The following is a 15,821-nucleotide window of genomic DNA, read 5'->3' as shown; positions in this document are numbered from 1 at the left end:
ATCCGGCCACTGCACTCCAGCCTGGGCGACAGAGCCAGACTCAGTCTCAAAAAAAAAAAGATAATGCAAAGTGGTCATTCAGTCTTAGTAGTCATTTACATCTAAATGACAATTATTTTATAGTTAAAAAATTGTAACAGTGGGTTTTACTAAGGGAAAGAGTTGGAACCTGAGGGCTCCAGGACCAACTGGAGGCAGAGGAGGAGGCTTATATGGGTGTTTAAGAAAGAAATTAGATGCTGAAAGGTGGATCAAAAACACACTGAAAATAAATGTCATTTTGTCTAGGACTGCCATTTTTCATTTTGTAATCCCAGCACTTTGGGAGGCTGAGGCAGGTAGATTGCTTGAGGCCAGAAGTTTGAGACCATCCTGGCAATATGGCAAGACCCCCATCCCTAAAAATAATTTTTTAAAAAATTAGCTGGGTGGGCCGGGCGCCGTGGCTCAAGCCTGTAATCCCAGCACTTTGGGGAGGCCGAGACGGGCGGATCTCGAGGTCAGGAGATCGAGACCATCCTGGCTAACACGGTGTCCGCCTCTACTAAAAAATACAAAAAAATTAGCCGGGCTGCAGGGCGGGCTCTCAGTCCCAGCTACCGGAGGCTGGGAGGGCGGGAGACGGCTGAACCCAGGAGGCGGAGCTTGCAGTGAGCCGAGATCGCCACCGCACTCCAGCCTGAGACACAGCGCAGACTGGGCTCCAAAAAAAAAAAAAAAAAAAAAAAAAAAAAAAAAAAAAAAAAATTAGCTGGGTGTTGTGGTGCATGCCTATATTCCCAGCTGCTGGGGAGGCTGAGGCAGGAGGATCACTTAAGCCCAGGAGTTTGAGGCTGCAGTGAGCTACAGCTTGGGTGACAGCAAGACCCCATCTCAAAAAAAAAAAAAAAAAAAAAAAAAAAAAACCCAAAAGTATGACTTGAGTGCATTGTGAGGAAAAAATTAGCCAAATTCAAATTGAGGGACACTGTATAAAACAACTAGTTCAAGCCCTTCCAGAATACCGATGTTGGCCAGGTGCAGTGGCTCGCATTGTAATTCCAGCACTTTGGGAGGCCAAGGCGGGCAGATGACCTGAGGTGCAGGGGTTCAAGACTGACCTGGCCAACATGGCAAAACCCTGTCTCTATTAAAAATACAAAAATTAACCAGTTCTTGTGGTTCACACCTGTGGTCCCAGCTACCCTGAGGCTGAGGTGGGAGAATCGCTTGAACCAGGAGGCAGAGGTTGCAGTAAGCCGAGATCGTACCTCTGCATGGCAGCCTGGGGTGACAGAGAGAGACTCTGTCTCAAAAAAAAAAAAAAAAAAGCCATGTCATTTTTATTTTTATTTATTTCTTTGAGACACAGTCTCACTCTGTCGCCCAGGCTGAAGTGCATTAGTGAGGTCTTGGCTCACTGCAATCTCCACCTCCCAGGCTCAAGCAATCTTCCCACCTCAACCTCCAGAGTAGCTGAGATCACAGGCTTGGGCCACCATGCCTTGCTAGTTTTTGTATTTTTTATAGAGATGGGATTTTGCTGTGTTGACCGGGCTGTTTTCCAGCTCCTGGGCTCGAGTGATCCACCCACCTCGGCCTCCCAAAGTGCTGGGATTATAGGCATGAGCCACCATGCTCGGCCCATGACAGATTTTTTAAAAGGCTGAAGAGCTTTCCAGAGTAAGAAATACTAAAAAGAGGAAGGTGAATCATCTGAGGTCGGGAGTTCAAGACCAGCCTGGACAACATGGTGAAACCCCATCTCTACACAAATATGAAAATCAGCTGGGCATGATGGCGGGTGCTTATAATCCCAGCTACTTGGGAGGCTGAGGCAAGAGCATTGCTTGAACCCCGGAGGCGGAGATTGCAGTAAGCCGAGATCTTGCCACTGCACTCCAGCCTGGGCGAAAAAAAAAAAAAAACAGAAAAAAAAAAAAGAAGAAAGAAATACTAAAGAGACATGGCCACTAAATACAATGTGTAAATCTAGACTGGATTCTGGATTTAAAAAGAAAGAAAGATACAAAGCTTTCTTACATTATTAGGACAATTGGAAAACTTGAATACAGATTATGTTGGATAATAGTATTCTATCAATGTAAATCTCTTAATGGTGACCATTTTAATATAGTTGCATAGGAGACTGTCCTTGGGTCTCAGGAGATGATTGTTTAAATATTTCTGGGGAAAATGTGTAATATGAATATATTATCCATCATTTTAAAACAATGAAGAAGTTATGTAGAGTAAAAAGTGTTAATTCATTCACTGTGACTTCCACAATGGTATAGTGAGTGCCTATTATGTGCCAAGTACTGCTGTAGGCACTGAGGATACAACTGGGAAACAAACATACCAGATGTCTGCCTCATCCACATGGCATTCTTCTGGCAAGGAGGAAGAAGTACCTAGCTATAGTGAGTAATGTGGCAGGCTACCCAGATTCCCCCTTCAGGACCAACGTACTTACTCCCTCTGATTTCTGGCTTCCATCTCCATCCTTCTCTAGGAATTGCTCTTGGCTTCAAGGCACTGCCTGGCCCAAAGTTACCTCTTCCTTCCTCACTGGAGACAGCCCCCATCCAGTGACCCATCTATAGGGAGCTACAGAAGCCCAAGTCGCCATCCCAGTTGGGGATGACTCTGAAGAGCCTTCCCAGCTCCAGGTTCCATGTGGGTTCGATTGCAACACAACAGTTTGGCTTCTCCCTTGCCCAATTCCGCTTCCCTCACTCCCTTACAGGTGTTTCTCAGAACGTGCCCCATAAACCTTCTGCATTCAAATCTCCCTCTTAGAGTTTGTTTCCTGGGGAACTTGACCTAAGATGTTAACCAAATTACTGTGCAACACGGTGAGCATTAAAATACAAATATGGGATGCAAGAGGGCCAGGTGGATGCAGTCTGGATAATCTCAGGTGAAGAAACTCTGGGCACAATCTGGTGACAAGAAACCACATGCCCAGAAACAAAACAAAAACTATTTTTGCTCCAATTATAATCTAATCTTATGCCTCCTTCCAGCCTCTACAAAGTATTTAGATTGAATTTTATTTTGGAGACAGGGTCTTTATTGCCTTGGCTGGGTGCATTGGCGTGGTCACAGCTCATTGCAGCGTTGAGCTCCTGGGCTCCGGTAATTCTCCCACCTCAGTCTCCCGAGTAGCTGGGACTACAGGTGTATGCCATCACGCCAGGCTAATTTTTCATTTTTTGTAGGGATGATGCATGTCTTCTTATGATGCCCAGATTGGTCTTGAATTCCTGGACTCAAGCAATGCTCCCACCCCGGCCTCCAAACGTGTGAACCACTGTGCCCAGCCTAGATTGAAAACTCTTCACTAAATTCATTGGGCTGTCTTTAGACTTCACTTTTAAATTTTTTTTGCTTGGCTGGAAAGAGAAAGCCAGAGGCAAATTCCCAGATTCCAGCTTAAGTGGGGAAAAAAGGCAAGCTATTTCCTGCTCATCCTCCCTCCCCCAACCTCTCCTCCTCCTTCTCTTACTATTTTTTAACTAAGAGGACAAAGCAGGCCAGCCTCGGAAAGAGGTTATTGATAATGGCTCTGGGGAAAGACCACCCACCTATCCTCATTCCATTTATGACTTTACATCTGAAAAAAGGCAATTATATGAGAGCTGGAACATGGCTAGTGCTGAGTTCTGGTGACTCTCACGCTCTCCATCTCCATAATGACCACACCTGAGTCACTAGAGAGACATTGGAGAGGCACTTGTAGGGAAAGACACTGCTCTAGTTGTATTAGGTTATTATGCCTCATTACAGTTATGGGCAGAAGAAAACAATGAGGCTAAGAATTGTGTGGTTGATCGATCCTCCATGTAATAGTCTTGCTAGGTTCACTGCCTCTTGATAATAGCCTATTCACTCAACTTGGTGGAAGGAAGGTGCTAGATTTGCTGTCTCATCTTGATTCCCAATCCCCTGGTGCACTCTCCTTCAGCATTGATGTGGCAATTGTTTTAGACATCCGCAACTACCTTTTCTTTTCTTTCTTTCTTTTTTCTTTTTAGACAGGGTCTCGATCTGTTGACTAGGCCGGAGTGCAGTGGTACAATCACAGCTCACTGCAGCCTTGACCCCTCAGGTTCAAGCAATTTCCCACCTTAGCCTCCTGAGTAGCTAGGATTACAGGCACAAGACACTAGGCTAATTTTTGTTTCATTTTTTTGTAGAGATGGGTGTCTCACTATGTTGACCAGGTTGATCTTGAAGTCTTGGGCTCAAGCGATCTACCCGCCTTGGCCTCCCAAGTAGCTGGGACTGCAAGCATGCATCACCAAACCCAGTTAATATTTTTTATTTTTAATTTTAGTAGAGTTGGAATCTCACTATGTTGCCCAGGCTGGTCTCAAATTCCTGGGCTCAAGTGACCTTCCCTCCTTGGCCTCCCAAAGTGCTGGGATTACAGAAATGAGCCACTGGGCCCGGCCTGCCTTTTTGATACATACCTGAAAAAAAGGACAAAGGCATTTTAATTCAGTACATTTAGAAAAAATTAAGGCCTCCCCAAAGGCAAAATTATTATCTCTCACCTAAGGTGGGCAATTGGGCTAGGATTTTCTATTAGACGAGGGTGATAACTTGGGAACAAGAGCATTACCTGGAAGCCAGGCCTGGTTTTATCAGCAACAGATTCAAATTTCCTGGCATCCAGGTTGGTTCAGCTCCTCCTATCAGGGCAGCTTAATAGTTGTCCTGGCTGTTTTCATTTCAGCAGGATAGGAAAATAATGTAGTGGGATTGTCCAAAAATCTAGATATGACTACAGTTCTCCTTAATAGGCTTTTTTTTTTTTTTTTTTTTTTTTATACAGGGTCTCACTCTGTTGCCCAGGCTGGAGTGCAGAGTCACAGTCACAACCCACTGCAGCCTTGACCTCCGAGGCTCAAGCGATCCTCCCATCTCAGCCTCCTGAGTAGCTGGGACCACAGGTGTGTGCCACCATGCCCGCCTAATTTTTTAACTTTTTTGTAGAGATGGGGTCTCCCCTATTTTGCCCAGGCTGGTCTCAAACTCCTGGGTTTATTTGGTATTTTTAAAGGATATTTAGAGTCGCAAGAGAGAGTTATCTTTTTTTATAGACCAGTCTTCTTGCAGGATAAGGGACATGAGAAAAATCCCACTCTCACACAACTTCTGATCACAACTTTCATGTGGGACCTGGAGATTTCTGTCTTATTTTACTGTTATGAAGACAAGGTAAGAATATGTGTAAAGTGCTCAGAGCAGTGCTGGACCAGGGAGGACTCCATGAGGGGTACTCCATGAGCTCTATGAGAAGCGGATTCACACGGAATAGGCCCACCCCTAACATCGTGACCTGAGGCAAGACTCCATCTGGAAGCCCACTTACCTCTGAATATTTCAAGTTCTGAACCGGAAAACAAATTGTTCATTAAATATGTCCTCTTCTTCTACTTTAATACATAGATCTGTATAACGACCTAGAAGGCCCAGTTTATAACGAGAATTATTGGACCCCTTGGAGTTGCGTGTCAGAACATGGGGCATGGCCAGGCGTGGTGGCTCACTCCCATAATCCCAGCACTTTGAGAGGCTGAGATCACTTGAGGCCAGGACTTCACGACCAACCTGGTCAACATGGTGAAACCCTGTCTCTACTAGAAATACAAAAATTAGCTGGACATGGTGGCACACACCTGTAATTATAGCTACTTGGGAGGCTGAGGCATGAGAACCACTTGAGCCGGTTAGGCAGAAGTTGCTGAGAGCTAAGACCGCATCACTGCACTCCAGACTGGGTGACAGCGAGACTCTGTCTCAAAAAAAAAGAACATGGGTTGTGGGGAGAGCTGGCTTTTGGCTCCTTACGCCCCAGCCTGCAGCCTTCTCCCTTCCCTTTTCACTTCTGGCTCTGACCTGCCTGTGAAGGCAGCGTAGCCACACATTGGAGCTCCATCCTACTCCCTGCAGTCACCCCTGGGCCGCCTCTTGGTTCCAGCAGTGAGATACCATCTCACTCCAGTTGGAATGACGATCATTAAAAACTGAGGAAACAACAGATGCTGGCGAGGCTGTGGAGAAATAGGAACGCTTTTACACTGTTGGTGGGAGTGTAAATTCGTTCAACCATTGTTGAAGACTTCCTCAAGGATCTAGAACCAGAAATACCATTTGACCCAGCAATCCCATTACTGGGTATATACCCAAAAGATTATAAATCATTCTACTATAAAGACACATGCACACATATGTTTACTGCAGCACTATTCACAATAGCAAAGACTTGGAACCAACCCAAATGCCCATCAATGATAGACTGGATAAAGAAAATGGGGCACATATACACCATGGAATACTATGCAGCCGTAAACAAGAATGAGTTCCTGTCCTTTGCAGGGACATGGATGAAGCTGGAAGGCATCATTTTCAGCAAACTAACACAGGAACAGAAAACCAAACACTGCATATTCTCACTCATAAGTGGGAGTTGAACAATGAGAACACATGGATACAGGGTGGGGAACATTAAACACTGGGGCCTGTTGGGGGGTTAGGGGCAAGGGGAGGGATAGCATTAGGACAAATACCTAATGCATGTGGGGCTTAAAACCTAGATGATGGGTTGATGGGTGCAGCAAACCACCATGGCACATGTATACCTATGTAACAAACCTGCACGTTCTCCACAGATATCCCAAAACTTAAAGTTAAAAAAAAAGAAAAGAAAAGAAAAGAAAGAACTGGCATGGAAGAGGGCTTCTAGGCTAACACGTGGGTGAGCAGCGCGTGGTAAGGGCTCCAGCCAAGGGAATATTGTTCTTTAACAAAGCTCTGGCCAAAGCCCAGGGTCTGAGACTGGAGTACGTAGGTTCCCTGTTCCCTGAAGAAAACCTGAACATTGTGAAAACACAAAGGGGCAGTAAATGCCATTGTGTGAGCAAAACTATACATGCCCTCTGCAATGACATTTTAAAGGTGTCTTAAGAGGTCAGAAATATTGTGAATAACAAGAAGAACAACAAAAAAACCCAAACACAAAACAGTAAGAGATCTTTATAAGTCTAGCGCATTTTCCAATCTAGAGAATATGAATGGCCTCAGGGATAGTCCCTGGGTTTATCATTCAGCGCATCCTTACCAAGGGCCTCCAGCTGGGCAGGCACCATTGTAGAGGCTGCCCTACCGAGAGCAGGCACAGAGACCACCACTGCCACACTGCCACCACCCCAGCACGGTAAGGACAATCGCCTTCATGAGACTCACTTTTAGCTTCTAGGATAGAGTTGGGGTCTTGGCAGAGAAAACAGAGAGGTGGTCAAGACAGGGAAGAACGTGGGGGTATAGAGAAGAGAAATAGAGAAAAGAATAGAGAAGGGGAAGGACTTTCAGACATTCATCCATGTCGGACTTACTCAGTTTGTCGAAAAGTAAACCACCAAGAAAAGGTCAGGAATCTTTAGCAGAGGGCTCGGGAGCCTACGTAGGTTTGGATTGGTAAGATGGCTTATTTTTTAGAATTGACACCTGAATCCTTTCCCAAATGTTGCAGGTAGACGGAGGAGACTCCATGTGAAAAGCACCAAGAGAGGATTCAGAGGAGAGTGGATGTCTGCGCAGAGTCTTGAAGAAGGAGTTGAGGGCACGGGCTCATTCCAGGCAGCAAAGCTTCACAGCATGAGCAGCAATTGTGATTTAGTGATATGGTTCACAAATTCTCTACAACAAATAACCCCATGTGGGAAAAACCCTCATCTCCCAGCACCAACCAACCTTTGCAACTGAAGGGCAGTGCAGAGCTGAGCTGTAACAGCACTATGTCATCATTCTTCCCCTGACTAGTAGGTAACATTTATTTATCACTCCCTCTCTCTTCAAACATTGTGGTCTCTCTCTTCCTGCCTGCAAATCTACAACTCCCCCTCCAAGGGGAGAATGGTGCTGTGGGATGGAGGAAAGAACTTCGGTTTTAAAATCAGGCTGAAGTGTGTGTGTTGCTGGCCTTGCCTCCTATTTGCTTGTAATCTTTTCCCCCCTTCAAGATGGAGTCTTGCTCTGTCGGCCAGGCTGGAGTGCTATGGCATGATCTTGGCTCACCGCAACCTCCGCCTCCCAAGTTCAAGCAATTCTCTTGCCCAGCCTCCCAAATATCTGGGATTACAGGATTGCGCCACCACGCCTGGCTAATTTTTTTTTTTTTTTTTTTTTGAGACGGAGTCTTGCTCTGTGGCCCAGGCTGGAGTGCAGTGGCCGGATCTCAGCTCACTGCAAGCTCCGCCTCCTGGGTTTACGCCATTCTCCTGCCTCAGCCTTCCGAGTAGCTGGGACTACAGGTGCCCGCCACCTCGCCCATCTAGTTTTTTGTATTTTTTTTTAGTAGAGACGGGGTTTCACCGTGTTAGCCAGGATGGTCTCGATCTCCTGACCTCGTGATCCGCCCGTCTCGGCCTCCCAAAGTGCTGGGATTACAGGCTTGGGCCACCGCGCCTGGCTAATTTTTGTATTTTCAGTAGAGATGGGGTTCATCATGTTGGCCAGGCTGGTCTCAAACTCCTGACCTTGTGATCTGCCCACTTTGCCCTCCCAAAGTGCTTGGATTATAGACGTGAGCCACCGTGCCTGGCCTTCGCTTGTTATCTTAAGCAAGCTATTTCACTTCTGTGGGTCTCCGTCTTCTTTACCTGTAAATTGGGACTAATACAACTCCTTGGATTGCTGTAATAATAAAATGAAGTAGTGCATGAAAAAAAAAAACAAAAAAACAAAAAAACCCAGCTCTTGAAAAAGGTATGCAATACATGTTAGATTCTGAAGAGGATCAGGATATGCCTCCCCCAAATATGCCACTTTTGGAGGGTTATTTTGAGCCAAAGGCAATGGAGAATCAACAGATGCACAAGAGTTTCCTGCCCTTCTCTTATCCATCTAAGAGCAGGGCATAAATTTATCTTTGAGAAGGTGGCATAAATTTCCCTAATGATGGTGTCCCCTTCTTCTGGCACCAGGAAGAGGAGAGTGACTCTTATCACAGAGATGGAGAGTCGGCACTGAGAGAAGTCTGCATACAAAAACTTTACTAAAATAACTCATCTTCCATTAGTTCTCCCACATATTCTTAGTCACTTACTCATGATTTCCCATCCCTTGAAACTTAAATTTCCTTTTCTTTGTTTAAAATGGTATATAAGCCCCAGAATCTAACCACTCTTTCCCTCCCTCCCTCCTTCCTCTCTTTCTCTTTCTTTTCCTTCCTTCCTTCCTTCCTTCCTTCCTTCCTTCCTTCCTTCCTTCCTTTCCTTCTTTCCTTTCTTCTCTCTCTCTCTCTCTTCTTTCTTTCTGGACTTGAACTCCTGGGTTCAAGAGGTCCTTCCACTTCAGCCTACAGAGTAGCTGGGACTACAGGCACAAGCCATAGCGCCTGGCTTCTAACTACTTTCAGCTTCATTTCTCTTCTAGTAACTCCCATACCTGTAAATATTAGTAAACATTGTGTGCCTTTTCTCCTGTTAATCTGTTGTTCAATTTGCAGGCCTCTAGTTACTGAACATAAGGGTAGAGGAAAAGTTTTTTCTCCCTGATGTTTCCATCCCTCCCACATTCCTGAAAAGAAATAAAAAGCAACCCTATCTTTCGCCAGTCTATTACAGAGGGATGCATCGCAGTTACAGGTATTCTCCTGTTTCTTGGGGCTGGGGATGTTTCCCAATTGTGAAGGAAAGTTAAAAAAAAACAAAAAACAAACAAACAAAAACCCTAGAGCTCCTTAGAGTAAGTTATACACACACAGAGGAAACACAGAGGAAATACAGGTGTGCCCCACTTGGAGCAATCCTACTCATGCAAGACTGAAATTTGCCAGAAGCCAATTAACCAGCCATTAGTTTATCTTTTAAGCATTTCCTCACTTTTCTGAAAAGGTTTAACAAGAATAGAAAGCCAACTCTTTGTCAGTATTTATATGTAGGTACTGAAGTTGAATGGTGACAGACACTTGAGGCTGAAGTAGAATTAAACTTTAATTAGAAATGAAGATGAAACTGCTCTGAAGTGATCAGTTGTCATTGGACTCCCAATCTGAAGTGTGAAAAATGCCATTCTATTTACAGACATTGATTCAGCTTGCCTGCCTCCAACCTTACACACTCCTGCCGATCCCTCTTCTTCCCATGCCACCCTCTTCCTCTCCAGCTGAAAACTCCTCTTTTCAGATGGGATATACTCCCCTCTCTCATCGCAGTTAATCTAACAATATGGCAAATTACCAGTTTCCCAATTTAGCTCACACCACTCCTGCCAAAAACCTTCCTTCCTTTTCTCCATTTATCTATCATCAAAATCCTGAGTTCAACTTGCTCTTCCAGCCTCTGAATGGTATTTCCAGCAGGTGGCACCCCAAGTGAGCTCCTTACTCAAATCCTTTAGTGATTTCTTTCATGTTTGGGTTTGTACCTGATTTTCCCAACTAAGTAATCAATTTCTAAAATTCAGAAATTGTATCTATTACGGGCATGCACTTGCATCTTCAGTGACTTGCACATTGTGTGTATAAAAGTAGATTGTTGGCCAGGAGCAGAGGTTTATGCCTGTTATCCTAGCGTTTTGGGAGGCCAAGGTGGGAGGATTGCTTGAGGCCAGGAGTTTGAGACCAGCCCTGGCAACATAGTGAGACCCTGTCTCTACAAAAACTAGAAAAATTAGCTGGGTGTGGCGGCGCACACCTGTAGTCCAGGTTCTTGGAAGGATTGCTTGAGCCCAGGAAGTTGAGGCTGCAGTGAGCTATGGTAACACCACTGCACTCCAGCCTGGGTGACACAGCTGAGATCATGTTTCAGAGGAAAAAAAAAAAAAACTTTATCATTGATAATAAAAAGTAGATTTATATGCAACTTTATAAGGATTTCATCTACTGTAAAAATAAAGGCTCATATGCACTGACGTTTAATTCACCTGAAAACAGAAGAGAAAGGCCAGGATAAGAATCTAATTGTGATGAAAATTTGAAGCTAATCAGTGAGCAGGGGTTTTCTGAGGATCTATTGCTACCATGTGCTTGTCAGTATTCTTTACCAGTAGCATAATATGAGGTGACCTCATAGCAACACTGCTTTAAATATAATCTTTCTCTGCAAAGGCTATACTTCCAGCCAATGTGCTTGGCAAGATGTTTGCTGCCTGCTTTGCTGGCTAACCTAGGAATGAATTCTCTCTCTAACCTGAGTACCCTTTATTCCATATCTTAGATTTTGGCTGACAGCAGCATTGTCTTTCTTGTCATCCTGAGAGGGGTGGAGAGAATTACATTTTTCTCTCTTTTGCGAGAAGAGTTGTTTCATGTTTGGGATACCTGCTGAAAAATTTTGGCTTATTATTATCCCCTCTGCTTGCCACCTTTTCTAGTTTAGATATTTTTTAATCCCCACAAGTTCAGCATTAAACCCAATATCCTGACAGCAGTAGGTCAGAGCTATAGCTGCTTTAAACGGGCAACCACGGCACAGTCTCATAAGTACAGAACTAAGGTACACGTGGGAAACTCAGAATAATACAAAATAAAGGCAAATAAGTCCTACGTTCTCTGAAATAGACTCTGAAGTAAGAAAGGGGAAACGAGATTCATGACAGCCTAGGCAATAGGAAACAATTCAAAAAGGAGTGGACGTAAGAATCTATTCTGAAGATAGACTGGGAAAACCGTGAAAAAACATATGCATTGCAGCACTATTTGCAATTCTAAAGCCTAGCATTGCACAACACAAATAGGGGATTGGTTGGATAATCTGTGGCTCATCCACAGAACGGAATACTAAGCAACTCTTGAAAAGAATGCAGACCAGCTCTACATTTTGCTTGGAAATGATTTCCAGTAAATATTATTAATTGAAAACTGCAAGTCTCAGAAAAGCGAACATAAGGTACTCTTTTGTCTAAGAAAGGGTGGATAATGGAAATATTTACATATTTGTTTATATTTAAAGTAAAAAGCAGGGGAAGGACAACCTTGCAAGTAAAAAATTGGTTACCTTTGGGGGGATGGAGGAGGCAGGAACGTAAGCTAGACTTGTCTGACTGTACCTGTATTTGTTAACTATTGCCACAAAATAGATTAGTCAAAAAATGTAGTGGCTTAAAATAACAATAGTAGCATCTCACATAAATTTTGTGGGTCAGGACTCCAGGAGCTGCTTAACTGAGTGGTTCTGTCTCAGGGCATTTCATGAGATTGTGGGCAAGACATTGGTCTGAGTCTCAGTCATCTAAAGGTTTGACCGGGGCTAAAGAACCCACTTGCATAATGGGTCACTCACCTGAGTTGTTTCCTTGTTGGCAGGAGGCCTCAGTTCCTTACTACATGGACCTCTCTCCCCACAGAGCTGCTTGAGCATCCTCATGAAATGGCAGCTGGCTGCTTCTATAACAAGGTATCCTAAAAAAGCAGGGAAAGCTGAAATGCCTTTTATGACCTAGTCTTGGAAGTCACATACTGTCACTTGCATCTTATTTGTTAGAAGCAAGATAGTGAACGTGGGGGGGCTGTAATCCCGGCACTCTGGGAGGCTGAGGCAGGAGGATTGCGTGAGCCCAGGAGTTCAAGACCAGCTTGGGCAACGTGGCAAGACCTTGTCTCTATTTAAAAAATAAAACCAAAAACATACTGAGTCCAGCCCACACTCAAAGGGAGTGGAATCAGGCTTCACCTTTTTAAGGGTGTGTTAAATAATTTGTGGACATATTTTATATCCCTATAAAACTTAATTTTATATATTTGAGTTTGGAACCATACTAATGATTTATATAATTATAAAAGCAAGTTAAATAAAATTGAACAAGAAACTGCAGTCCCTAAACAGTGAAAACAAAACAAAAACAATAAACCTAAGCATATTTCAGGTTGATTATTTAAATATAGAGAAAGAAATAAGTTCAATGACTTTATTTTCATTTATTTTATTATGGTAAGAATTCTTAACATGAGATCTGCATGCTGAACACATTTTTAATGTGTAACACAGCATTGCTGGCTGTATGTACAATGCTGGACAGCAGCTCTCTGGAGTTTATTCATCTTGCTTGACCGAAACTTTATGCCAGTTGATTGTAACTCCCCATATTCCCCTTTCCTCAGCCTCTAGTAGCCACCATTCCATTCTTGGATTCTATGAATTTCACTGTTTTAGTTACCTTATGTAAGTGGAATCATGCAGTATGTGTCCTTCTGTGACCAGCTGATTTCATTCAGCATAATGTTCTCAAGGATCATTAGTGTTGTCACCCATTGCAGGATTTCCTTGTGTGTGTGTGTGTGTGTGTGTGTGTTTGAGATGGAGTCTCCCTCTGTTGTCCAGGCTGGAGTGCAGTGGGGCGATCTCTGCTCACTGAATCCTCTGCCTCCTGGGTTCAAGCGATTCTCATGCCTCAGCCTCCCGAGTAGCTGAGACTACAGGTGTGCACCACCACACCCAGCTACTTTTTGCACTTTTAGTAGATCCAGGGTTTCAGCGTGTTGCCCAGGCCTCCCAAAGTGCTGGGATTACAGGCGGGAACCACTGCACCCGGCCCTGGATTTCCTTCTTTTCTTAAGGCCGAATATTATTCCATTGCATATATAGACATTTTGGTTTCCCATTCATCTGTCAATGGATATTTAGGTTGTTTCTGCATCTTGGCTATTGTGAATAGTATTGCAATCAACATGGAAGTGCTAATATCTCTTCAAGATCCTGATTTCAATTTTTTTGAGAAATATCCAGAAGTGAGATTGCTGGATGATATGGTAGTTCTATTTTTAATTGTTTGAGAAACCTCCACACTGTTTTCCATAGAGACTGCACCATTTTGCACTCCCTAAATTCCCACAAGCACTATGCAGGGGTTCTGATTTCTACACATCCTGCCAACACTTGTTTCTTTTTTTTAATGGTAGCTATCTTGACAGGAGTGAGGTGAATTTTAATTGCTTTTAAAACAGAGGAATTGGACTGTACAATCTTAGAGGAATATATCCAAAGGATAAATAGGATTGTAAATAAATCTTAAACTGTTCTCAGTAATTATAATATCACTACTACTACTATTATTATTATGAAATTATTAAGTATATTGTCTTAGTCCATTTTGAGTTGCTGTAAAGGAATACCTGAGGCTGGGTAATTTATGAAGAAAAAAGGTTAATTTGGCTCACGATTCTGATGGTTGAAAATTTCATGACTTGGCAGCTGCATGGGGTGAGGGCCTCAGGCCGCTTCCAGTCATGGCAGAAGGTGAAGGGGAGTTGGCCTCGCCTCAGGCTGCTTCCAGTCATGGCAGAAGGTAAAGAGGAGTTGGTGTGTGCAGAGATCACATGCAAGGCAGGAAGCAAGGGGGTGGGGGAGGTACCAGGCTCTTTTTATTTATTTTTATTATTATTTTTTTGAGACGGAATCTCATTCTATCTCCCAGGCTGGAGTGCAGTGGCACGATCTTTGTAAAATGCTAAGGAACCCACTCATTGTGAAAACTGATAAAGGAGAAAACTAAAGGGAAAGAAGTATTTATTTTGCTTTTCCTGTTTAGACTGCAACTCAGAAATGTCAGCTAATTAATGCAGAAGGAATATTACAACTAGAATGTCACCATTTTGCAACCCCTAATAAAAAAACATCCAATTTGAGGCTAGAACTTGAAGTTCACAGGGCAGGCAGCTGGAACGGGGGGAAGGATGTAAACTGTGGGGAGCAAAACAAGCAGGAATTCACGAAGATGGACTGAGAGCTATGTCAGTTCTCTGACGTTGATGGTCTGCGTGTCCTGCAGAAGCCAGGGCTCTTTGAATTGGGCTGAGCACGCACACTAGCCCAAGCTGGGGAGACGCTGAAAGAGTATGCAGGGGAAGGTGAGGGAGCTGCAGGCCAGCTGTGCCTCGTGCCCACCAGAGGGGCCAGCAGATGCCCCCACATGTGTGACCTACCAAATGGCTACTGCCTCACTTCCGTCTTCCGAAGCTCCCAAGAATCTCCCTCGTGGCTCATCTTAGCCAGAAACGTATGGGAAAAGGGAACTCTGGGAAATACGGTCTGATCTAGCTAGGTAGACGTGTTAAAAAAAACCCACCATAGTCATGGATGGCTGCTAAAGCCATTAGGCAAGAGGCTGCAGGGACTTCCACAGGTAAAGGATTTCGCTGGCACATTCTGAATCCACTGATGGAAGTCATGTCACACAAATAGAAATGCCTTGTGTCTTATATCTCCGCCTGTGAAGTGACAGGAAGTACTCAACTACTCGGCAAAATAGCCTCACCAAAAAATCAAACTTGAATGGGATCTAGCCTCAGGCTCCAATTGCAGTTTATAGGAAATACAGGGGAAGGAGAAAAATATTAAAAAACAGCACAGGCATATAATCAGCCCGCTCTAAAATGTGATAGATTATACAGAACCCTTAGCGTCAACTTCTTCAACAAATAAACTGCAAGAAAACAATAGAGATACAGACGACATAAATAACAAGATATTAGAAGCCAGTTGCCATGGCTCACCCCTGTAATCCTAGCACTTTGGGATGCTGAGGCGGGCGGATCACTTGAGGCCAAGAGTTGAAGACTAGCCCTGCCAACATGGTGAAACCCTGTCTCTACTAAAAATACAAAAATTAGCCAGGCAGGGTGGTACATGCCTATAGTTCCAGCTACTCAGGATGCTGAGCTGTAAAAATCGCTTCAACCTGGGAGGCAGAGTTGCAGTGAGCTAAGATCCTACCACTGCACTCCAGCCTGGGCAACAAAGCGAGACTCTGTCTTAAAAAAAAAAAAAAAAGATACTAGAAAGACATATCCACCAAAAACAATGGGTGAAACTTGTTTGACTCCATTCATA

This window comes from Papio anubis, chromosome 12 (genome assembly GCF_008728515.1).
Source record: "Papio anubis isolate 15944 chromosome 12, Panubis1.0, whole genome shotgun sequence".
NCBI lineage: Eukaryota > Metazoa > Chordata > Mammalia > Primates > Cercopithecidae > Papio > Papio anubis.
Note: the sequence above shows the minus strand (reverse complement) of the source record.